The sequence below is a fragment of the Benincasa hispida genome, chromosome 8, assembly GCF_027475165.1.
Source record: "Benincasa hispida cultivar pf3 chromosome 8, pf3_genome.v1.1, whole genome shotgun sequence".
Taxonomy (NCBI): domain Eukaryota; kingdom Viridiplantae; phylum Streptophyta; class Magnoliopsida; order Cucurbitales; family Cucurbitaceae; genus Benincasa; species Benincasa hispida.
Window position 1 is genome coordinate 54733274 of NC_143485.1, and position 9733 is coordinate 54743006.

General features: G+C 33.6%; 2 long non-coding RNA genes across 2 annotated transcripts; one reads left to right on the forward strand and one right to left on the reverse strand.

Annotated features, from left to right (window-relative positions):
* Nucleotides 1-4213: 4213 nt before the first annotated feature.
* On the reverse strand, nt 4214-5346 carry LOC150034684 (uncharacterized). The gene is made up of 3 exons (XR_016531176.1): nt 5209-5346; nt 4816-4953; nt 4214-4685 (listed from the first exon to the last, which is right to left on the reverse strand). It is a non-coding gene; the product is annotated as an uncharacterized LOC150034684 (long non-coding RNA).
* Nucleotides 5347-6831: 1485 nt separating this feature from the next.
* On the forward strand, nt 6832-9046 carry LOC150034685 (uncharacterized). The gene is made up of 2 exons (XR_016531175.1): nt 6832-6966; nt 8531-9046. It is a non-coding gene; the product is annotated as an uncharacterized LOC150034685 (long non-coding RNA).
* The last annotated feature ends 687 nt before the right edge of the window (nt 9047-9733 follow it).

The window sequence follows — 9733 nt, forward strand, 5'->3', positions numbered from 1 at the left end:
CCTACTGCCTCCAATATATTCAACTTTGGAAGGTCCCCAACAGTCTAAATGAATATAATCAAGTGTCTTTTTTGTACGATGAACACCTCTTGGAAACTTGCTGCGATGAAGCTTCCTAAATACACAATGTTCACAGAATTTAAAATCTTGCACCTTGTGCCCACAAAGAAGATCCCTTTTTGACAGAATTTGCATCCATTTTTCACTCATATGACCAAGTCTCATATGCTATAACTTAGTCATATCATCCTTGTGAACGACCGACGTTGCAACAATAGCATAACCTGTTATCGTGGAACCTAATAGAAAATACAGTGTTCCACGCTTTATGCCTTTCAAAACTACCTCAGAACCCTTCCACCTTTACCTTTAAAATTGTAACCCTTGCTATCGAGTACACTAAAGGATATCAAACTCTTCTTCATTAGTGGAACATGCCTTACCTCTTTTAAAGTGTAGAAGGCACCATTATGTGTTCGTATCTTGACTGAGTCGATTCCAACTATCTTACACACAGCATCATTAGCCATGCTAACATTTCCTCCATCTATTTGCTGATAGGTTGAGAATCACTCTCTATTTGAGTACATATGATAAGATGCCCCAGAATCAAGAACCCACACATCATCAAAATGTGAATGTTCATTCATAACTAAAGCTAAATCTCCTTCAGATTCGATCTCAACTTCTTTAGGATCAATCTCAACTTGTGCAACAGAGGCAAATGCTTCCGTTTTGTCACTCTTTTTCTTCTTTTCCTAATTCCTTTTTATCTTAGGACATTCAGTTTTCCAATGCCCATTTTCTTTACAGTAGTGACAAATATCATCTGACCTAGAACCCTTTGACTTCAAAGACTTTTTATTCTGGTTCGACTTTTGCTTACCAGAATTCCTATGTCCCTTGCTTCTTATAGCAGCTAACCCAGATGCCTGACTTTCTGTAACTGAACTTCCTGCATTCTGACGGTCCTCTCTCATAAGCAACGTGGACTTTGTATCTTCTAAGGTCAGAATTTTTTTCCCCTCCAATATACGAGTCAACAAAAGTCTCATACGACAGGGGCAAAGATGTCAACAAAATTAGGGCAGCATCCTCATCATCAACCTTAACCTCTACGTTGTGCAGATCTAATAAAATTTTATTTAATTGATCAAGATGGTCTCGTAGAGACGTACCGTCCTGCATACATAGATGATACAAACGTTTCTTCAGAAACAACTTCTTAGTTAAAGATTTCGTCATGTAAAGACTTTCCAACTTCAACCAAAGACGAGTGGTAGTTTCTTCATCTGCGACCTCGATGGTGATGTCATCAGCCAAACATAGCATGATCGTCGAATGAGCCTTCTCCTCAAGAGTCTGCCATAAACAAAAATTGTTCCTCTCGGTAAATTTATCGATCTTTACATTCACGCCATACATTTTCAATTGTCGAACAAATGTGGAATTTCGAAGAAACCCTAACAAGGATCTGATACCAGTTTGTTATGAAATCGAGAATTAAAGAACACAAAAAGGAATATAGAGATAGAAAAGATCGACACACAAATATACATGGTTCACTAACGATGTGTTAGCTACGTCCACAGGCAGAGGGAGAACAGTATTATTAGGGAGAATGTTTTCAGAAAATTACATCAAACGGCACCTCTAGGGTTAGAGAGTTTATATAGCGCACTACTCTAAACCCTAGGGTCATAATCGTAAATGACTACAAATAAATAAATATGCTAAATACAAATTCTAAATAGGTTTCGAGGGCATTTCCCCCGAACTCCGGTACTTGGTTGTTCGAAGCGCCAACAAAAAATTCAAGGCATTCAAATAGTAACATTTTAGATGTATTTTTTATGAATCATTTTCAGACCAAGAATCTCGAGCTCGAAAAGACGTGAAGGACGTAAAAAACGAGTCAACGGGTTGAGAGAGGAAGAAAGGATAGACATCATGGACCAAAAGGCTCAACTTGCCCACCTCGGCTTTGAACTCCGAGGGCGAGGATGGTTGGGCCAAATGACCCAACCTACCCCCCCGCTCGAGGAAGAGGTTCAATTCCTCTTGGCCGGCCCAAATCAACTTTCCCTAAATCTCTTTACTTTTCCTAATCTTTTTTAGGTTTGAGATCCAAATCCAACACCCTATAAATTAGGAGTCATAGGCATATCCAAAGGGAAGTTTTTCTCCTCCATCTCTAGCTTGATTTAACCCTTTGCTAAATATTGATTTAAGCATAAGAGATTATGTAGCAGATATCACACTGGTATTTTCTTTTTTTATTTGCAGGTCGTCTTTCTTATCTGAGGTTATAAATTCATTGTCGAAGGCACATGAAGGTTGTGTGAGTCATGTTCGGATTTTACCATCAAATTGCATTCTAAATTTCCATTATAGAAATAGAATAATTAAATAGTATATTATAGTATATGTTTATCTGTTATATTTTCCATTGATCTTCCCCCTCCTTATTTTCAGTTCAAAATGAAAATGTAGACCTATAACATTTAGATTTATTTATTTAATGCTCATTGTCTAATTGAGTTATGCTCAAACAGTTAAACAAGCATTCTTTTCATCTACATTTTTATAAAAGTGTATCAATAAATATTAAAATAACGTGTCACTCTATATAAAATCAAGGTTAGTATATATTAATTAAAAAATATAAGCATACTTGAAAATTCAACTAATAATCCAAAAAGGGCTTACTTGGTAAGCTCAAATTATCAAAATTTTCATTTGAATTGTATTTGTAAAAATAAAATAGTTAAATTTACTTTCCATAAATAAGTTACGTAAATTCATATTTATTAAAGTCGTCATTTGGTAATATTTTATTAAAATTTTTATACTTATTAAAGCTATTAAAACAAAAATGCACAAGGGATGAGAACAAAAAAGGAAGCTATTTTCTAAGAATGAGGAATAAGATGGAGGCTTGCATAAAATGTTTCTCACATGTTATATCTTGTATACTTATCTAATTAATTGACTTCTTGTTGAGACTTATTCTACAAAATTCTTATTAAAATAAGTATTTAGATATCTAATTGCCAAATTGACATCTCTAGGCACACTCTCTTTCCAACACTATTATAAGAAGTAATATCTTAATTTAATGTTGCATAAATAAATTAATTAAATCATATATTAGAATCTATTCTTCCCTACTCCACTTTTCATAATTCATTGAAAGATCTATACTCTACATAAAAAGGCATCTAACTTTTTTTTTCTTTGTTGTTAATTGTTAAGCTTATAATTATTTATTATTTTAAGTTTGCATGTTAACTTAAAACTTGAGAGTTATTAACCTAAAAATATTGTGAAGATTGTAATAAAACTCTCAAAACATATTAAACAAAAATGCACCACATGTGAGTGATTACTAGTTCATATAAAAGTCTATTAATAAATACCAAAATTGTTATGCAGTAGATTTAGATTAAAAAAAACTTGGACTAAGTTCATCAATATTTGAGCTCGAAGTGCACAAATCACAAGATCTGAGACTAAAATAACATACTCGAGACTCAAATAGATCTTGAGATCGAATAAAGGATGGCATTAAAAATCATCATCTCCTACTATTAGAAATGAGAAAAGATCGTCATGAATTTAGAAGAAGTAAGTCAATTCTTTATCGTAAAACTTTACTACGAAAAAAGTCTCTTGGCCATGGATAATTTTGAAGAATAATACCAATATATATATATATATATATATAATATTTAAAAATAAGAAGGGAAAAAAGAACAAGTGGAAAAGTTAAGTAAACAAAGGAGAAGGTGGGTGTGAAAAGGGTAGAAATAAAGCATCTTTTGAAATTTGGAGTGTGAAAAGGGAAAGGGAGAGGGGTATATTTGACTTTGACTACTTAACATTGAGATAACCACTCACCACTGCCTCTAAAAGTGGGGCCCCATCTAACAAGCTTCCTTTACATATCGGATTGACATCAATTATCAAGAGTACCTAATCTGACACGTGGCACCATCCTTTATTTTACAGGCTGGCGACCTTAGAAAATGCATCATTATTATTCCTTTTACTTTACAAGGACATGCATTTATTCACTCATTAATTAATAACATGACGTAATTGAATAAAATTCTCGTGATCCATATCAAAACTCACCCAAATTTTAGTTATTGATTTTTTTTAAAATCTGCTCCTTGAATTAATAGCTTCGGTTTTTTTAGTATTAAGTCATTATTTGCTAAAAAAAGAAGTTATTATTTATTGAATTCAATATATATATATATATATATTTGACTTACCATTATCATTGGAAGATATCTAGTGGATCAATTATTTAAGGGTGTTTGGCTCACCAACTTGAGTTGAGTTAAGTATAAAATACCAACTCAATGTTTCCCCAACTCTAATTTCTTCCAATGATTTTAATCACTCCACCCATTGGTCATTATTGGTGACTATCACCGCTATACTCTGGGAACCAATTTTGGGCTCCAACAACTACGTACGATGACAACTCCAACGACCAATTTCAAGCTTTGGCAACCACCTCCTATGACAACTCCAATGACCCAACTCCGACGACCACATGCAATCAACTTCGACAACCAATTTTGGGCTCTGATAACAAACTTTGATGACCAACTTTGACAACCACCTTTGTGGGCTCCGACCCACCTTCGACTACCAACTCTGACAAAAGTCACCTTCGAATGAGCAACTCCAATGATCAACTTCGTGAAGAGAATTAAATGCTAGCGGAAGCGTGTGATCACATCCTTTAATTTATTGAAAGAATTAAAAATACAAAAATAAAGAGAAGGTTAAACACCATACCTTTGCCAATCAACAATTGCAACAAAATCTTCTACTCGAATCGGTAGCCTTCTCCTTGAAATCTTTCTTTTCTACGAGGTCTTCCTTGTTTTGACTCTAGCAAGGATCCAACTTGTTGGAACCGCTCTCGAAAGATCACTACAAGAAATACTACTTTCAATAGCTTTCGAAGATAGTTTTTTTTTTCAATCAGCTATAAAAAATAATGGAAAAAAGGGTGGAAAAGTTTTGGAAAAAAAGGCGGAAAAACCCTCGTTCAAATGTCACTCATCTCTTTTCTAACATTACTCTTCTCCCTTTGCTTCTTCTCTTTAAACCAGAGTCTTTTTTCTCCTTCTCTTGCTTCTATCTTCTCTCTAGGTTTTCAGTCTATTTTTGCTATCACCATCTCACCTTTGCATTTGAGAGAGATTGGGTATGGAAAGGCAAAGTAGTTCGTCGATTCCTTCACATGGCTAACTCTTCCCTTTTCCTTTTTTTCTTTCCTCTTCTTCACTTCCTAAGGTTTGATCCTCTTTTGATATGCTTTTGTTGGATCTTTTACTCTGCTTTCAATCGAATTTTGGATTTGCTTTTTGTTGTCATCTCTAGAGGGTTAATTTTTTTTTTTTTTATCACACTTATGGCCTTTGATAAGCCCGTTTTCTTTTTTCGTCAATGTTTCTTTTGGTTTTCATTGATCATGATATTTTTTTTAGCTTCTACCTCTTAGATTGTCATTTTAGACAATGGTTGTTTAGTTCCTTCATTGTTATGAGTTTGTGACTTGAAGTATGTATTTTTAATTTGCAATGTTTTTTCCATCATTTTTTTTGTAATTGTTTGGTTTTTTAAGACTGAAATTTCAATGAGAATTTGCAATCACATTCTGAAATTTCAATGTCTGGTCTTTGATCTTTTGTTTATTGCTATTGAAATTTTGTGATATTGGAGTTGAGATCTTGTATTTGTCTAGAAAATTGCTCGTGAATTTTTCAATGTAATTGAGAATTTTTTTTTATAGAATCACAAATATACCTCTGAACTTAAAAACAAGGATTAAGTTAAAAAATATGGTGGATTTTCAAATTATTGACAAAAATGGGATACAAAGAAATTTTTTTTAAAAAAAGTAGGAATGGAAAGTATTGAAAAAAATATAGTAGTTTTGGTATGGAGCGAAATCGTGTACCGCATTTAATCCAGCCAACACCACGTCGACTCAATTGGTGGACTGGTTGAAGAGAGACTCGTGGACCAGGTCCACGATTTTTTTTCCTTTTTTAAAAAATGGATTGACTAATTATTTTTTAAATTAGAGATGTACAACAATATTAAGACTTGTGGATCGGGTCCACAAGTTCCTTCATTATTAAACATAATTATATATTTAATCTACTATGAAAACATAATTATTATTCACTCATATTAAAAAACAAATGTCATGATACTAAAGAAAATTTACAATTAGTTCTTTAATTTGAAAATAGAAGTTTACATGAAATTTAAAGACGACCCCTCTGGCCCTTACCCCACATGGGATTGTTTTCGTGTGCCTCTAAATTAGCTTCACTCTGTTTTCGTTGTCATCTACGATGAATACGTCTTCGATTAGTGTCGACAACATTGAGTCATCTTGTTTGTTGAATAATACTTTTTATGTTGATCAATGTTTGGTGACACATTAAACCCAATTTTGGTAAATTGTGTTGTACTGAATATTGTTGTACATCTCCGATAAAATTATTCTGTATGATCAAAAAAATAAATATTAAACAATATTCATATCATATATTTGGAAAATTTATGATTTTAAATCTCTTATGTAGTAATAGTAGGCGTCATCAGGTATGATAAATCGCCTCATAATTAAATCGTACCAGGAAAAGTAGTCATCTGATACAGCTGGCCCATTTGTTATTTCTCCCTATGCACAACGATCGTGTCGTCCATGTATGATATATATTCCGCGTGAATTCAACGCCAATCTTGGTCGTGCTGACCTCTCAAATCAATCTGGTGTAGTGTTGAGAGTGTATAGCACAACGGAGGAATCGTTTGTCGCAGATCGTACTGTCTCAACACACGATATGCATGATGCCACTCTATTATATGGAAGCATATAAAAGGCAACGGTCAACCAGATATCTTCACCATCACGACAGTAATCAGGTAATGATGACCAAATATCTTGTGTGTATGGTGTCCAATTAATCTGACAAAAAAAAAAAAAAGATAATTATACATCCAAAATGTTTTAATATTCATTTATATATACATTTGTTACCTGATTGTGCATCAGTCTTTCAAATATTTTTCGATATACTAGCAACATATTTGCTGACTGTTCAGAAGACAGCTAATACACCACTCTATTTAAAATTATAAAAAATAAAATTAATTTATATTCTTACATAAAATAATAACAAAATAAATATATAAATCAAATAATACCTGACACTAAGTGGACGATGACCTGAGGCCTGTAACTGGAATTGTGGTACTATAATTGGAAATCTATCATAAGCCCATACCTTTAGTAGTATCAGCGACCCATACCTGTAGTAGTATCAATGGCTCCGCTATTTCCAATGCTTGTGCATTGGTAGCCCGACAAAGTTCTCTATAAAGCCATGCAAGACAGGCACCACCCCACAAGTACGTATCAGTATACTCGAAATCAGACAGTAGCAGGAGAAACATGAGATGTACTAGAGTGTTAGACTTGTCAACGAACAAAAATCCTCCAATAACTGCATAATGTATGCTCGTGTATACCTACGTACGCTGATGTTGTCGGCATTGGGAGGTAATTTTGGAAACTAGGACGCTAACCACGGGATACTTAATCTTGAGTCTTTCAGATCATCTGGTAGAACGCCTAAAAGCTTGTCACAAACATTCTTCCAATCATATTGTAATGAACCTGTCAATGGTTCATTCCCTACAAGGCAGGTGAAATGTGTGGGTTTCTGGTCTCCAACGCTCAACTAAAGCAGGAATGAGGTGCCAATCAAGTTGGATAAATCCGATCTGTACAACCCCAGAAAACTTGCCTGTTCAACGTAGGGAATAATATGTTGATCAAATGGGATAGTATGTTGTGCAGATGCCTCCCTTCTCCGACAGCTCAAAACTACGGTAGAAGAACTATCCCATATCGATTGTGAAGGATGTGTATTTTGTTGATATAGTTGTACAGGATTAGAAGAACCAGACTCCATTACCTAAGAAGTTCAAATTATATTACATAACAAAATCCATCACATAACAAAATCTATTTCCTAAAAATGAATTAGATAAAATAAATTCATTACATAAAAAGTACAATTATATAAAAATTAAAATTACATAAAAATTACAATTACATAAAAAAATATAAGTACATAAAAGATACAATTACATGCCCAACAAATATTTTCTTAAATCAACCCAAAAATAGCCCAACAAAATCAGCCCATATTTAAATCAGCTCAAATAAAAACAAAATAGTATATCATCTACAAAATTATCCAAAAAAAATAGTCCAACAAAATCAGCCTAACAAAATCCAATTTCTAAATTCAACATATATTTAAAGATTATAAATTTAAATCATGGATCCATAAACTATACATTCAGCCTAAATGCAAACAAAATGATATATATATGAAGCAATCTTCATTTTCGAACTTGATCCTCATTTTTATGAACAATTACATATTTGAAAAAAATTAAAGAAAAAGCTTTACCTAAGGTGGATGATGACAAAGATTGGAGACAGCGGGTGGTAGATCAGCTCACGGCGACAGCAACAAGAGAGGAGAAAAAGGTAATCGTGAAGACGGCGGACGACGGTGGATTTGGCGATCGACGATAATGGGGAGGAAGAAAAGAGAAAAAGCTCTCGGATGGAGGAAGAAGAAGGGGCTGCGGCCGTTTAAGGGCGTGTACCCAGTACACGATTTAGAGTAATCATGGACCCGGTCCACAATTACCTCGGTCAACATTACATGACTGCCACATTGACAGTCTGCGCGTGCCAGATCACAGGGACTCGTGTACCGGGTACACGATTTAAACGTAATCGTGTATCGGGTACACGATTAAACAAAATCTATTTTTGTCAATATTATTCATCCAACCCTATTTTTATTAATAATTATTAAAATAATATTATTTTTTTAAAAAAATACCCACCATGTGTTTTTTCCCCAAAATATTTGTTCCAATGGACTCATAAATAAAAAATGATATCTATTTTCTTTTAGATGACATCTCATTCTGCTTTAATTTTGGAATTTGTAGTTAACAACGTTTTATGTATTATTGGTGGTTGTCCCTCTTGCTTTTATTGTTATTTTTCTTACATAGGATAGGAATGATGGACCATGTTCAGTAGGAGATGCAATAGGTTGATAACTTTATATAGGGATGATGGTTCGGTAGGAATCTATGCAAGAAGGAGAAACAAGTAAGGATGAAACAAGTTAGGTCAAGCTTTGGCCTTTTATATGTACATAGAACTTTACTGCAACCATAAATATTGGAACTCATTGCTTGAATTTGGTACTATTATTGTGTCTAGGAGATTTTGTCTCACTAAATATTTTCACAGTCTGATCTTTGTTAACATTGTTTTGATGAGCCAATTTTTTGTGGGCCATTGTAAATTTTAGTTTAATTTAGATTAAATATGCAATCAAAATGCTATAGTTTCCATGACTTTTTTTCATTATTCAAGTTGTTGAACCATCTTTCTTGTTGTTTGAAGAACATAAATTAGCTTTAGCATACTGGCTACTATATCAATTTATAGACTTTCTACTGCCAAAGGTCTGAAGGGGAGTTTAAGGATATTCTACAACTACTAGAAGATTCAAAAGGTTGACAAAAATATAAATTATAAAAAAGCCAATTGAATGAACAATTTGTCGAGCTTGGAAATATTTGGGGTTAA